The sequence below is a fragment of the Eriocheir sinensis genome, chromosome 29 (genome assembly GCF_024679095.1).
Source record: "Eriocheir sinensis breed Jianghai 21 chromosome 29, ASM2467909v1, whole genome shotgun sequence".
NCBI lineage: Eukaryota > Metazoa > Arthropoda > Malacostraca > Decapoda > Varunidae > Eriocheir > Eriocheir sinensis.
This window is the reverse complement of record NC_066537.1, coordinates 374,173-390,000: the sequence shown is the minus strand read 5'-3', so window position 1 is coordinate 390,000 and position 15,828 is coordinate 374,173. Positions and strand designations below refer to the sequence as shown.

General features: G+C 39.5%; 1 pseudogene; it reads right to left on the bottom strand.

The window, feature by feature from the left end:
- Positions 1-657: 657 nt before the first annotated feature.
- LOC127005264 (leucine-rich repeat neuronal protein 2-like) lies at positions 658-11,579 on the bottom strand (annotated as a pseudogene).
- Between the last annotated feature and the right edge of the window lie 4,249 nt (positions 11,580-15,828).

Here is a 15,828-nt window from a genome sequence, read left to right as displayed (position 1 = left end):
TGCCAGTTAAATGCCGGCGGGGCATTTAAAAAAAGGTAAGGAGGAAATTTCCATGTTATTTTCTTTATGTGGAGATATTTTTGGGTTCATTAGGCCAAAAATTTTGTTTTCCATTTTTCGTGACCAAGGGGAAACATTTTTTTTTTTTTTTTTTTTATACATTCCATTAGGTCCATCTATCTATGTGTGTCCTGCGTACATTTGACCTCAATATTCAGGCAGCTACTCTATAGTTTAATATACTAAAGAGTGCAACACAGCATCTGGTTTCAAGGCCCTGTAACAATTTTCTGCAAGTTAGTATGGAAGGATGAAATTTGTTGAGGCTTTCAACTACTACTTTTTTTTTACATTAGAAGGGGAAAAAAAAGCTGTTTTAAGACTTTCATGTGTGTGATTATTATCACATAAAACAAGGACCTTCACAAATGTTGTGGAAATATACAGCAATTAAGTATGTTGATGAAGAGTTCCTTATTTGTATACCATTATGAAGTTTCCATGAAAATCAATTTATGCAACACTGAAAATGCCCATTCACACAAATATGAAAATCTGAGTAACATGATTATTGTGATGGAATTGTTAAGAATCAGTAGCCAAAGCAGTACAACATGATTCTTGATAAAAAAAAAATATGATTTACATAATTACCACTTAGGTATTTAAACCTTATTACATTTTGATATGTTGCATACATTACTTGTGCTTTGAAAATTATTTTATGCTTCATTACCTATTCAAGAACTACAGGAAGATATTTATAAGAATTCTGGAATTGAAAGAGATTATCTTGAAAATCTACTAACAGTGTTTAGACTACTATAGGTAATCACTGCATATATAGATTTATATGTATGTATAATATATTTACAACCACTAATGCTTAAAAAATTGGGAGCCTTATACTACAAACTCACATAACTGGACAATTTGCACAAATATATAAAGGGTATGAAAAATTTATATTTCTTACAAGAGGTGCATGATAAATATAATACATTCCGTTGTAAAGGATCTTCCATCATGAAGGGTATAAAGCCTTGTCTGGAGTAAGAATTTAGTTTTTTTTAAATGAGAGATACACCACAACTGTATTTGTTTATAATAGATTATTTTCTTATAAAATCACTCGCCAGAAGTGGGTCAAGTTATGGCCAATTTGAATGTCTTTATATATAAAATTTGTTTACTTATTAAAAAAATTATCATCAAATATCAGTGCCAGACTCTCCATCAGTATAATATTGAAATGGCATCTGGTACATGTGGTGATCTACCTTAGGTACATGCCATGCCTCACTACAGCCTAGACTAGAATCATCATCATGTAACTAAGTAGCTCAAGCTCTTTAATAATTACCATAGAAAAGTAGTGCATTGAAAGTCCAGTGTTTCATTTGACTGCATGCATTGGGGAAAATCAATATCAAGCATCTGCTAATGATTATTTCAGAGATGCAGATACTAGGCCTCACTCAGGTACTACTTGATAAATTTGATGTATTGGGTATTCCCACACAGTCTCTAAACCAATGCATAGTCTCACAGCCAGGCAGACAAAGGGTTTCCAGCTACTTTTTTTGATACTTTTGAAAGGTCAGCTAAACTTTGGTCATTGCTGAAAATGTCTTAGTTGTGGTGTATTCCTACATTTCCAATTATTAGTGTAACTTTTTTTTTCCAATATGCTCATGAGTATTTCTTGACCAGATTGACTTCCTTTTATTCAAAAGTTAATTAATTTAGTTAAGGTTTCATACTTCTTGGAAAGTTCCTTTATAAATTTATGAGAAAGGTACAATATATTGAACTTCTAATTATAAGACTAATAATAAAAGTGAAGTATAAATGACTGAAGGAGATACGTACTATGAATTGGCTCATTTTACATTTTTATACTATAAAGGACTGAAACTCATTTTAAATCATTTCAGTCTTTAAATTGATACTCCATGGCTGTAAAAAAAATATGTAACATCTACAGCAGGAATGTATAAATGATTCTACAATTCCAATAAAATAATAATGTTCACTGAACACAAAAAAAGAAAACCATTTCTAGACAAGTCTGCAGGCTAGCCCAAAAGGATTACACATTGCCTTATCTATTTGCATAACTCGTCAAGTGATGGCTGACCAAATTTGACTACATCTACCAGAGTTGCATAGAACACAAAAGCACATCTTTGGTTTGGCCTGATAGAATAACTGTATTTCAAGAGTGTTATCATAAGATAGAATATTTCAGAAATTCTTGGTTTTGTAGGGTGAGATAACTTGCTGATGCTAGTGCAGTATTCAGTAAGCCAGGGCATCTAGTGTCCGGGAGTGGTGGTGACAGACTTGAGGATTCTGTGCTTTAATGGATCTGTACAAACTTCGTTGCTTGTGACAGTGGGAGGTTGAAAAGCTCAGAAATTAGCTCATTGCATGTGAAACACTGTGGTTAAAATACAAGTATTTAGTATGTATAGTTACCTAGATTTATAAAGGTAAGTATTCAGTAATTACCCCATGAGTATGAATTACAAGTCAGTGAATGCTTTGTCAGTAGTGCTAAAAGAATCCATATTTTAATAAATGAAATGTTATTACTAGTCCCTTCTGATCAGTTTTTTGTATGAATCATGAAACGGAAGAATTTTGAAATAGATGTACTTTTAAAATGTGTTCAGGAGTGGATCCCTGAGAGGAAGGACCACAGGGTCCATGTTCCCCCAAAAGTTAATGGGGGGTGGGGGGTGGCAAAGTATTTTTTGGCTTACTCAAAGTGATGGAACTATTTCCCAAAAAGGAGACTGCATTACTTTCCTTTTTACTTACTAGTCAGCACTGTTATTGTTTTTTCAGTGTGATTTCTTAAAAAAAAGAAAAATCTGCTTGCATCTCTGGGTCTCCTCCCATGATAAACACTTGAACCCACTCCTATTTATGTTATAGTCAACAGTTTTGTGTGTGTGTGTGTGTGTGTGTGTGTGTGTGTGTGTGTGTGTGTGTGTGTGTGTGTGCTTCATAATATTGTGCACTGTCATCTGATTTACAAAATTTTTAGGACATATTAGTAAGGCAGATTCTACTACATACTTTCTGTCTTTCCAGAACAGGGCCTAGATTCACTAAATAGGTTCATACAAACCATTCGTATGAAATGGGAGGTGAGGTGACCGATAAACCAACGTCAATGTAATTCACTAACTCTAAATGTCAACAGCTCGCTCATCACGTGGTGGCTACATCTCACAATCCAGAGGTGAAGTCATTGCTCCCCAAGCTAATCATCATGCATGTTACATGATGTCTCAAGAATCTTGAACCAATGAACTACAAGAGAAACATGTGCTCTGATATAATACATATATGTGTCTGTGTAAATACACAGTAAACCCTCTATATACGGTGTGTGACCAAAGAGCATGTGGATGGATGTTGTAATTTAGTCGAAGATCTGGTTTACAGCGAGGAATTTGGCGCAAATCTGGACTGTGTCATCTCAAAAGAAAGGCTGCTTGTCTCTCAAGTCTCTCCTGAACCCTCTTGGCATAAGGTAAGAGGAATGCAGCTGCTCATGGGTTGATTTTATTTTTCAGTCATACAGGCACACACAGGAAATAATTAAGTTGATTTTCAAATTTAACAAAAGTTTAGATTTTTTTTGGATTTTCAGCTATTTCAGATAAGGTCTCCCCCTATTAGTCTGATTTGTTGAGAGATTACTAGAGGTTTATTAGAGCACATGTCTCTCTTGTAGCTGATTGGTACAAGATTCCTGTGTCATCATGTATCATGCATGCCTGATGGTTAGGTTAGAGAGTGATGACATCACACACACATACATATGTATGATGAGACATCTTAGACTTTATTTGACTGTTAAACCTTGCATATCATGGATAAGTGTGAACTCTTAACTTTCATAATCCAAATACTTAACTGCATGTATTCCATTTATGTATACCAGTACAGTACACATTACACCCATACATGAAATAAATTAGCAGCAAGCAAATTTATTACTGTGTCATCCATTTTCTGCTAATGAACTGAGTACTGTGGGTATGGCAATGATGTTTCAGTTCCAAAAAGGTTTAATGGTTATTTATACACTTCAAATAATTTAGGATGACAGCATCACTAGGTTCTCCTTCATCAGCCCATGGCTGGGGCTATAATTATCAGGCATTGCACCAGCAATGCCTGAAATGCCCCAGTGAGTGCTCTGAAACTTTAGTCTCTGAATCCCATTCGTTTTGGTCAAAGACTACCATATAATTCTGAACTCTTACTTAGATTAGGGATTCTGCAACAGCAAGGGGTTTGTTCTTATATTCCATATGATAAAGTTCATGGTTTCTCACCTGAAGGAAATGAGTGTTTTTATATACAATGCTATGTTATCAGTAAACTGGATATAAGTTTACTTTACCACAAAAAAGCTATCAATCATTCAACCCTTGGAAAGTATTTTTGCCAGGTTGCCCAGCGACAAAAAATGTCTTCATTTCTCTGCTGCTTACCACTGCGGTAGCTTGAGTGACAAAGTCATGAAGAAAACTTGAACTCTAGAAACCTTTAATGAATAGCCATAATGAGGGTTACGGTCACTGTAAGAGCTTACGGTGCCCGTAACTTTAGTGAATCCGGCCCCAGCTCAGTATGTTTAGCTAAACTCAATGTCACCTTCCACAGACTACATGTAGATATATCTTAAGAGATCAGAGCTGCTGGTGATACATTCATTCCAGTACTGTGAGGGTGTGACAATGCCAGCACCTCTTGCCCATAATGCAGTCTTAGACTCTTAGTACAAAACATTTTAAGGCCTTTGTAAAGGGGAAAATACTGCACTTAGCAAAGACACTGGCTTGCCTTGTGTTACTGCAGATATCCTCACAGACTTGCAATAGTTTTTCCCAGGCTGGACTGCTCTTTCTTTAACAGTCAGAAGAGACTAGCTTTTTTGTATAGTGAGTAAGCATTTCACTTGTTAATGTATATACTGTTTTCAGTTTATCCTATATGAAATGTCTTAAATGTACTAAAACAATTTCTTGAGGGAACATAAGATAAGAGTGCAGTATGAATATTTACAGTTAATAGTATATAAAGTTTGTACCACTTTTAACTAGGTAAGGATGTAAGAGCCACTGGCTTACTAAATTATATTCAAACTTGCATGTGACCAGACAAAAAGTTCTAAGTTCACAAGACCTTAGCATAATGCTGTCTAGGCCTCCACATCAACTCTAGTGAGCAGAGAAGCAAGGAAGCATGATAGTTTCCGGATGAGTATGACCTCTAAGACTTGCTCCTGAACAGGCATTATAGTTCCAAAAATATGTTAATATTTTAAAAAGCAAGAGCACTGAATAGCATAAAAAACAATAAATATGTGCTATAATCAGGATAAGTAAATACTTTGATGGAGTTTGGAATTACATACTCATCATTAGTTTAAAGCCTTTGGTATTGCTTACTTATAACTTTCCTTCTTTCTTTATGAATGAAGAAAAGAAAGTGGATTTTAAAAATTGCTGTTTACATAAATTACATGAAAAGAGCTTAATGCTCCAGAAGTTGTACTTCCAGCTTCTGCTGCCGCTTTTTGCTAGAATTTGGTGAGTCTGACAACTATCTACATACCTACGTACATGTTCAGCAATTTTTTGGTATTTATAAAAGAAAGATTTTGTATTACAATGATTTCCAGGATTCTAATTATTATTAATGTACATGAATTAAAATATTCATTATTGCTAATTCGGTAATGAATGTAGTCTGCTCCCCCAAAACTTCATACTACAAGTGAAATATGATCACAGTCTATAATTTTACTGTATACTCACATAAAACATTAAAAATCCTACAATACTTGAAACATTCTTAGAAAGAGCATGTATGATAGGTCTATCACAGGGACTTAGGGAATACAAGAAAATGTTCAGTCTTTGATAAGGCAATATACACCTTTCATGAAGAGAAATAACAAAGACTAGATTAATGTTAAGGAAGTCACATTGTTCTATTTTCCTTCTTCCATGTAAATAGTATCACAATGGGATTTAAATGATGTATCTCACTAAGAAATTAACTTAGCTTTTTCTTAGTGTATATATCAACACTGACACTGGACCACCTGCTTTGGGTATATAAACCTGGCTGACTGTACAGAGGCAACTGGAAAGTCAAAAAGGAATAAAGGCATGAGTCTCCAAAGATATGGAAGACAGGCACTGCAAAGAAGAACAAATAACACAACTTCCATTAAGAAATATCAAAATGCATGCTAAATGCACTTCTGTTCATTTCTAAATTAGAGCCATATCTTTCACACAATGGCTTAAAGCAAGATTCTAGACCTCAGCAAACACTTTTCAATCCATGTTTCAATACCCACACTTCACAATCTTTAGGGTGATCACGGGTAGGGCTTGGCCCAAAGTGATTCAAGTTTTAGGCTCAATATCGGGCCAACTGCTAGAGTTCAGTAACAGGCACAGGTTTGGTGGGTGTGACAGTGCAGGCTGGGTGGTAGCTGTGGGTGTAGGGGTGGTCACAACTGCTCCCGGGGCCTCCTATGTGATGCCCCTTCAGGAGCCGGTGGACACAAGAGTCGTGGTGGCGGTACAGCATGACTACCACTGCGGCAGTGATCATTACCACAAGGAAACAAACCACCAAGCCAATGACCAGTCCCTGTGTGGTGGAATCCAAACCACAGGCCAACTCACTAATATCGGTGGAGCGTAACAATGCGCCTTCCATGTGGGGAGGAGAAGCACACTTCAGACTCATTAGAATTAGTTTCTAGTATAAGGGCACGCAGCCAGGCAGCAGAGCAGTTGCATGCAATTGGGTTTCCCTCGAGGTACCAGTGTTTGATGTCTGACCATGCTGCTGCCTGTTCGCTGACCTGTTGGAGGTTGTTGTGGCGAAGGTCCAGCACTCCTAACTCCGTCAGCAAGCGCAAGGCGTTAGGGGCAATGTAGGTCAGCTGAGGGTTGTTTGTGATTACCACTTGTTTGATGTTCAGGTTGGCTTGTAGAATATCCCTCTCTATATACACAAGGTTTGGGCATCCTGATATATAAAGGGAGTGCAGATTGTGGTTGTTTCTGAATACGTCTGATGGCAATGTGCTAAATGGGTTGTTGCCAATATGCAATTCTTCTAAACTGGTTAGAGCACTCAAAGGGAAACTAGGAATGGTTATTAATCCACAGCTCTCCAGATTCAACTTCCGCAAGCCTGAGAGGCTTTTGAAAGAATCTTCAGTAAGTCCTTCATTGAGTGAAGCTCCAGACAGGTCAAGGCTCTTCAGGCTTCTCATGGATTTGAAATCTATTTGTTGTATTGCTGTGAAGTAATTGCTTCCTAAACTAAGTTCTGCCAAGTCAGGAATCAAAGCAAGATTTGTGGCTGGGATTGAAGTCAGTCTGTTGTCTCTCAAGTGTAAGACTCTTAAGTTGGACAGTCCGGTCAGTGCTTTCTCCTCTAAATTTTCTATTCTATTTTCTGAGAGATCTAGGTCTTGTAGATGCTGCAGATGTCTGAATACAGCTGCCTCTATTGACTCAATGATGTTTTTTCGCAGGGAGAGGACCTGAAATAAAACATATTTTTAGGAGTCTGCACTTCATCTAATTGTTCCCAATAACACTAAAAGTGCCACTTTTCTACTCAAATTTTTAGACTGGAATGGCAAGCTAATACATAGTTATTTTGAATTGATCATTTATTCTTTAATCTATTTTAAGAAACTTTTATTGCATGGCCTAAAACTCAAGAATAGAGGCTTTCACATGCAGATTTGCCTGTAGATAATATTGAATTTTATAAATATAACAGGAATCACAATTGTTGGTATGATAATTGCCACTAGTAAAGGAAATACGTCATGGGAGGCATTGATGAGGAAACTATTCACAACTAAGATGACAAAATTAAGCCAAAAGGTGTGCCCGTGACCTAAGTGACTTTCTGTCAGCCTCACGTTCACAATTCTACAAGTATTAAGTATTAACCCATCATCATCGCAAGTGATATTTGTTGCAAAAACAGTGGAAAGAATGTCCTCAAGAAATGTAGCTGTGGGAGACCCCTGTCCTAACTTCAACTGCCAATGATATGGTGTGAAATACATAAAATATATACATTACTGTTCTTAATTTCCGTGTCAGTTATGTTTATGATAACAATAACTGGATAAATACAATGTATAAATGTGTCACACAACAACTTACAATGAGGTTGGAGAGTCCAAAGAACATTTCTGCTGATAGGTCACTGATCTTGTTCTGTGCTAAGTGAAGTTCCTCAAGTAACTTTTGCCTCCTAAAAGTATTTGGATTCACTTGCATGATCATGTTTTTGCTAGAATACAAAAGAGAAGAATTTCAGTTAACATAAAAGCTAAATATGAGAAAATATAAATAAATCTTGCCAAAAGTTCATAGCATTATTGTATAATGTTATATACTGGATGAAAAGTTTGTCTATATTATTGGATTCTAAAATGTTCTTACAAACAAATATAAAACAGCAAAATGTTGTTGCTGGAGCCATGAAAAGTTACTGTAAATATAAACTGCCTACTTTAACTATCAGAATGCATCAGGGCACAGCATGATGGCCACTTCATTAATCAGAGTTCCCAAACTCCTTGGGCATGACAATGTATGCAGCAAATATGGTCCTAAAGTATTGTATTTGCTAATTATGCTTAACTTTCAATAAATGTTTTGTATGAAATGGATAAATAATTTAAGCATACGTTTCTCAATGATGCTGTCACTCTCAGAGACAAAAGATAAATAAATTGTTTCATGTATCTTGTCACTCTTGGAAAGATTTGAACAAAAAGGAATATTAGTCTTGAAGATTTAAAGCTATCTTATTTCCTCTCTTAAGAGGAGAAAATAACTACAGGAGAAAGAAGACTTCACATCTCATGTGTAAATGAAACAAAATTCATCTTCCTCAGGGGGGTAAAAATTCATTTTAGAAGTGCAGTGTTCAGAAAATGTTATAAAGCAGCAGCAACAGGCTATGAAAGAGGAGTAGTGGGGAGGTAAATAGATATGCTGATTTCAACAATATGCTGCACAGAATTCCCTACACAAAGGTTTTGTGTTTGAACAGGGCAGTAAGTGAGTGATGCAAGAGCCTCAGGCAGCACAACCAAGTGACAATTTAACATTTCTCAATTAACTTTTTTTACAGGCATGTAACAGTGTAAGAATAAGTGACAAAGATCTGGTTTGTGGTACAGAAGTATTTGTAGACAATTGTTTTTGTATCAGCATCTCATTAAACTCCTACAAACATAATACATGAAACACCTGATTTATACTCTTCGGCAGCATAACAGCAAAAATGCTGATGTATGGAGATGTAGTTGCAGAGTGGTTGTCGTGTATTTGTAACCTACCATGAGAACAGGGTGAGGTGCCAGAGGACTGGAGAAGGACTATTGTTGTGCTGCTGTACAAAGGGAAAGGAAACAGAGGTGATTGTAATTGTTAATGGGTAGTAAGTATAGTACTCATTGTGGAAGTAAAAGTGTATGGAAAGGTTAAAATGTGAGGATGAAGAAAAAAAAAAAAAAAAAAAAGTGTGTGATGAAGAAGGTTTTTGGAAAGGGAGGCATTGTGTAAACCAAATATTTGCACTGAAAATGCTAGTTGATAAATACCTAGGGTGGGATAGGAAGCTGTTTGCTGCTGTCATGGACCTAGAGAAGGCATATGACAGGGTTAACAGGAAGTGTTTATTGGATGTTCTAATCTAAGGATATAAATTATGGTGTGGGGGGGCATTTGCTGGAGGGGCAGATCCTTCTATAAAGATGCAAGTGCCTCTGTACATGTAAATGGTGAGTTGAGTTAGACGTCTGGCATTGGTGTGGGTGTGAGACGGGTGTGTGATGTCACCATGGCTTTTTGATGTGTACATGGACTGTTGTGTGAGAGCAATGAAAACCAGAGGGTGCTAATTTAGGCTGAAAGTGAGAGGTACAGAGGAGTCATTGGTGGCAGGCCTGTTTACAGATGATATGGTATTGTTGGCAGAGAATGAGGGGATGCTGCAGAGGATAGTGGATGAGTTTGACAGGGTGTGTAAGAGGAGAAAACTGAAAGTGAATGCTGGAAAGAATAAAGTTATGGTATTTGAGAGGGCGAGAGAGCAGACCATTGATTTTGCAAAGTTGTAGAGTTAGAGGAGAGAGCACAATGAAGAGTAGGATATGGCTTGGGAGGAGAGAATGGAGGAGGTGACCGAGTTTAAATATTTAGGGACAGTTTTATGTAAGCATGGAAGGATAGAGGATGAGGTGAAGGAAAGAGCAGTGAAGGGCAGATAGGTAGTAGGTGCACTGGACAGAGTTATGAGAACAAATGTGAGCTTGGGGGTAAAGAGGGGCATTAGGTACAGTATTATCCTGCCAACTCTGTCATATGCATCAGAGACGAGGACATGGAATGCAGCACAGCAATCGAGAATATGTGGAGTGGAAATGAGTTATATAAGAGGTGCATGTGGTGTGTCAGGATGGGATGGAGAAAGTAATGAAAGTGTGTATGAGAGTTTTGGTATGGGTGTGATAGAGAAGGGAGTGGATTGTGGAGTGGCTGAACAGGTGAAGTGTGGTATGCTGAGATGGGTTGGACATGTGATGAGAAAGAAGGAGAATGACTTTGTGAAGAGTGTATGAGGGAAGGATTGAGGGAGGGGGTGTCAGGGGAAGACCACCTGTGAAGTGGATCAATAGGGTAAGCGAGTATTGGAGTGAGAGAGCTGGAAGTAGAAGGATTGAATGTGCTGAGAGGGAGTGCCAGAACAGGAGAGATGGAGACACTTCTGCTGCGGCCACCCACTGGAGGGAAGTTACCGTGAGGGATCAGGGTGTCGGAGATATAGATAGATAGATAGATAAATTTGGCAGCTCACCTTAAGTTGACATGGCGCAGGTCTTCATACCAGTGGAAGGAGTTGACGCCGAGTGTGTGTATCTCCGCTGCATATGGTGAGCTGCTGGAGCTTTGGTTGGAGGGTGATGGGTATCACGTCTATATTCGACGGCGTACAGCGGACAACGAAAGTCTGCCAAACAGATTAGGTTAGCATGTTGGGAATGAAACATACACATATACACTATATTGGAACTTCAGTAAGAAAACATGAATGATAGATCTGCGTGATCTGCACATAAAAATACAGTATATCACAGAGAATGGGGTGAAAGTTGCAGCTTTATAAACTCAATAAATTTAGTGTACTTTGAAGCCTTCACAAAATAAATGAGCCATATTCTTCCCCTCCTTACAACACCATCGCAGACACAGTCGGGGGCAGATGGCGACAAGGCGGGACGAGAGATCCCATGAGGAGGAAGCAGAAGGCAAACTGTGGAAGATGCAGCTGTGGTAATGGCCTGCTGCTGCCAGCTGCCGCTGCCGACTGAGTGAAGATGACGCCTGGAAATGAGGCTGGAGAGGGAGACTGGAGTGAGGTGTTAGACGTGGCAGAGATGAATGTCTGTGCAAAGGAGGTAGTCTGTGCTTTGTTCTGTGGTACATGGTAGCGGCAGTGGTGGTGTTGATAAAGGTGGTGGTGGGGATGCTGGCAGCTGGCGAGGGAGATGGCAATGACTGTATGTGGTGTGTGACTGCTGCTGCTGAGGCTCAACTGCCTGTGTGGATCCCTGTAGGTGTCCCTCCTCTTCCTCGTTGTGTTTCTTGTGCTGCCGGAGGCTGGCCATGATGGGCGTCTGCAAGACAACAAAACATTAGATTGTAGGTAGCTATGCCTGGTTGTGCTATATAGGTAGTGAGCTATGCCCATTCAATCCTGTCACACAACTCACATTATGAAGATTAAATCTATGAATGTTCTTGATTTGGAATATCCCTTTGAGGTCATTCCAAAGGGCAATACATCTGTTGGGTAAGCTAAGGTTCCTGATATTTCTCAGGCACCTTGTCTTCCTCAGTTTCTTACTGTGACCTCTTTGTTTCTTTAGTGACCCATATAAAGAGACCAGCCTCATTGATTGTTTCTATTTCCTTATCACCCTGTACACTGTGATCAGATCTCTTTCTCATCTCTCCTTCAAATTTAGCAAACCTAAACTTCTAAATTCTTCTTTATGTCAGATTTCTTATGCTCTGCATAATTTTCTTTACTGCACGCACACGCACACACGCATGCATGCACAAACTTGTGACCTCGCTCATTTTTGGAGGGTACTGGCTGGCAATTACAAGTCTATCATGTGGTCAAATCATGGTAAATTACACACACACACACACACACACACACACACACACACACACACACACACACATATATGCACACACACTCACACACACATACATTAAGATAAGACAACTTACCACCTAATTTTCATCATGTCTTCTAGTTACCTTAATTGCAAAAATAAGAGCCAGGAAGTGCCAGTGAGGGAGGGAGGGAGAAGGTGGTAAAAAGAGTTATGGTAGGAGTGGAGGGAGGGAGGAAGGATGCAGTGGAAGGGGTGAGGGATAATAGAGACTGGGTAGGGAGGAAAGAAGGTGAATGCATTATGATGAAGAGGGTTCAATTGGATGGGAGAATCAGGGTAAGTAATAGGGAGATGAAACAAAGGAAAAGGGAGGAGAAGGGGTGTTGGATGAGAGATGGAGAACAAAAGGGAGAATGACAGGTTTTGAAAAGATGAAGGAGAGAGAGGAGAGGTACAAAGGAGTGGTAAGGGGCAAGCAGGTAAGGCAACGTAATCATTAGATGTATCACCTTTGCCTGTCATTGTGTCTCTTAAGGAGTTTGTTTTGATATATTGTTTTGTTTTGTCTGTGTGTTGTTTTGTGTAAGGGCTGCTGTGTTGTGTAAGGGCTGCTGTGTTTTGTGTAAGGGCTGATGTGTTCTGTCTAAGGGCTGCTGTGTTTTGTGTAAGTGCTGCTGTGTTCTGTCTAAGGGCTGATGTGTTCTGTCTAAGGGCTGATGTGTTCTGTCTAAGGGCTGCTGTGTTTTGTGTAAGGGCTGCTGTGTTTTGTAAGGGCTGCTGTGTTTTGTGTAAGGGCTGCTGTTTGTGTAAGGGCTGCTGTGTTTTGTAAGGGCTGCTGTTTTTTGTTTAAGTTCTGCTGTGTTCTGTCTAAGGGCTGATGTGTTCTGTATAAGGGCTGATGTGTTCTGTCTAAGGGCTGATGTGTTCTGTTTAAGGGCTGCTGTGTTTTGTAAGGGCTGCTGTGTTTTGTGTAAGGGCTGCTGTGTTTTGTGTAAGGGCTGCTGTGTTCTGTATAAGGTCTGCTGTGTTTTGTGTAAGGTCTGCTGTGTTTTGTGTAAGGGCTGCTGGGTTCTTTCTAAGGGCTGTTGATCTGTGTAAGTGGTGATGTGTTCAGTATAATGGCTGATGTGTTTTGTGTAAGGGCTGCTGTGTTCTGTCCAAGGGCTGCTGTGTTTTGTGTAAGGGCTGATGTGTTCTGTCTAAGGGCTGCTGTGTTTTGTGTAAGGGCTGCTGTGTTTTGTGTAAGTGCTGCTGTGTTCTGTCTAAGGGCTGCTGTGTTTTGTATAAGGGCTGCTGTGTTTTGTGTAAGGGCTGCTGTGTTTTGTGTAAGGGCTGCTGTGTTTTGTGTAAGGGCTGCTGTGTTTTGTGTAAGGGCTGATGTGTTTTGTGTAAGGGCTGCTGTTTCGTGTAAGGGCTGCTGTGTTTTGTGTAAGGGCTGCTGTGTTTTGTGTATGGGCTGCTGTTTCGTGTAAGGGCTGCTGTGTTCTGTCTGAGGGCTGCTGTGCTTTGTCTAAGGGCTGCTGTGTTCTGTCTAAGGGCTGCTGTGCTTTGTGTAAGGGCTGCAGTGTTTTGTGTAAGGGCTGCTGTGTTTTGTGTAAGGGCTGCTGTGTTTTGTGTAAGGGCTGCTGTTTCGTGTAAGGGTTGCTGTGTTCTGTCTAAGGGCTGCTGTGCTTTGTCTAAGGGCTGCTGTGTTTTGTGTAAGGGCTGCTGAGTTCTGTCTAAGGGCTGCTGTGTTTTGTGTAAGGGCTGCTGTGTTTTGTGTAAGGGCTGCTGTGTTCTGTTAAGGGCTGCTGTGTTTTGTGTAAGGGCTGCTGTGCTTTGTCTAAGGGCTGCTGTGTTTTGTGTAAGGGCTGCTGTGTTTACCGTCATTGCCTTTTTCTTACAGCTGTGGCCTGAGTCATTAACCACTGGACATGTAAGCATTGTAGCCTTAATTCCTTTTCTTTAAGTATTTTTAATTTCCTTTTTTTTTTTTATCTTTTACTTTCTTTGGCGCTCACGACTTACACTGAAGCTATTGTTATTCTACGATATCATTCAATCCTGCATTTCGTTTTCTATTTACTTTTATGTAGCTACTTAACCAATTACATATTTGATTGTTGCTCTAATTATGACAGTAACGATTTGTATTCACATTTTATCGCTTTTCTTCCTCATAAGTTTCATATTAGATTCGCGAGGCTATTTTCATATATTAACCCCTTGACCGCGGATTTCCCACAAGAAGACATCACCAAGCTACAGGAATGGAACAAAAAGTGGCTGCTACAATTCAATGAGGAAAAATGTAAAGTCCTGCACCTTGGGAGAGGATATCCAGCATACCAATACCACATGGGAAACACTCGACTATCCACCACAGAAGCAGAGAAAAACCAGGGAGTATAAGTAACCAGGCTACCAATGAAAGCCGAATCCGTATCAATCGCAGCGGACGGGTTAATCACTTTGGTCAACTCCTCTGTTGGGTCACAAGTCAGTTTTCCCTCTCGTTCTTTTCTTTCAAGCCTTGCCACGTGACTCGCTTTCTCTTCTACATCACAAGTTATTTTCCTTCACGTTCTTTTAGTTCAAGCATTAACCACGTGACTTGCTTTCTCTCCTAGATCACAAGTCATTTCCCCTCCCGTTCCTTTCTTTCAAGCCTTGCCATGTGACTTGATTTCTCTTCTACATCACAAGTTGTTTTCATTCTCGTTCCTTTGGTTGACTTGCACACCTAAGTCATTGCGGGCTTAGATTCAACTATTACGAAGCCATGATACGAGAAACGAATGCATGGTGTCTACAAACGAGTATTTTTTATGGCACTTTGTATGAACTCACTAATGACGCACTTGTCTTCGTTTCTACAATTAACTCGCATTTCTCTGCAGATAATTTTCCTAATAACATCTCATCACCACGCCACAGCAGTTAGTAGGTCACCCCCATGCAATACCACTTCATTCCAATACATATAATTCCACTCCACACCACAGCAGCGTTGGAAAGTTTCGTTTAGTCGGCGCAACATCTGTGGTCATATGCCGGAGAGAGACAGAAGGGGAAGGAATTATAGGAAAAGAGAACAGATCCCAGGAGACGGGACACAACCCCCGATTAATACCTGGTACCCATTCACTGCTGGGTGGACAGGGGCGTAGGGTATCGGAAAAGGCGCCCAAATTTTTCCACTCCACACCACAGCAGCGTTTCTTAAGAGCCAAATTCACAGTCCAACACAGTGGCTTTGTAATCGCCCGAACCAAACTATTCAGTCTTCTACACTCCACTATTGGTTAGGGTTTCGATGCAACACCAGATCCACAAGAGACTTCCCGTGTATGGTTTCCTCAACTTTCTTAACTTGAATATGAACACAGAAGACTACACAAGGGTCGGTATTATAAGATACTTTCGCTTCTCACATCAACTATTTCTAAAGGTCAAAGAGGGGATCAATCGGGTTCTAATGAGCGTTTCTTTAGATTCACGGTACAGAAGAAGGGTCACACTACCACCAGGGTCATTAAACTACTTCTGGAAATGACCAAAACTCC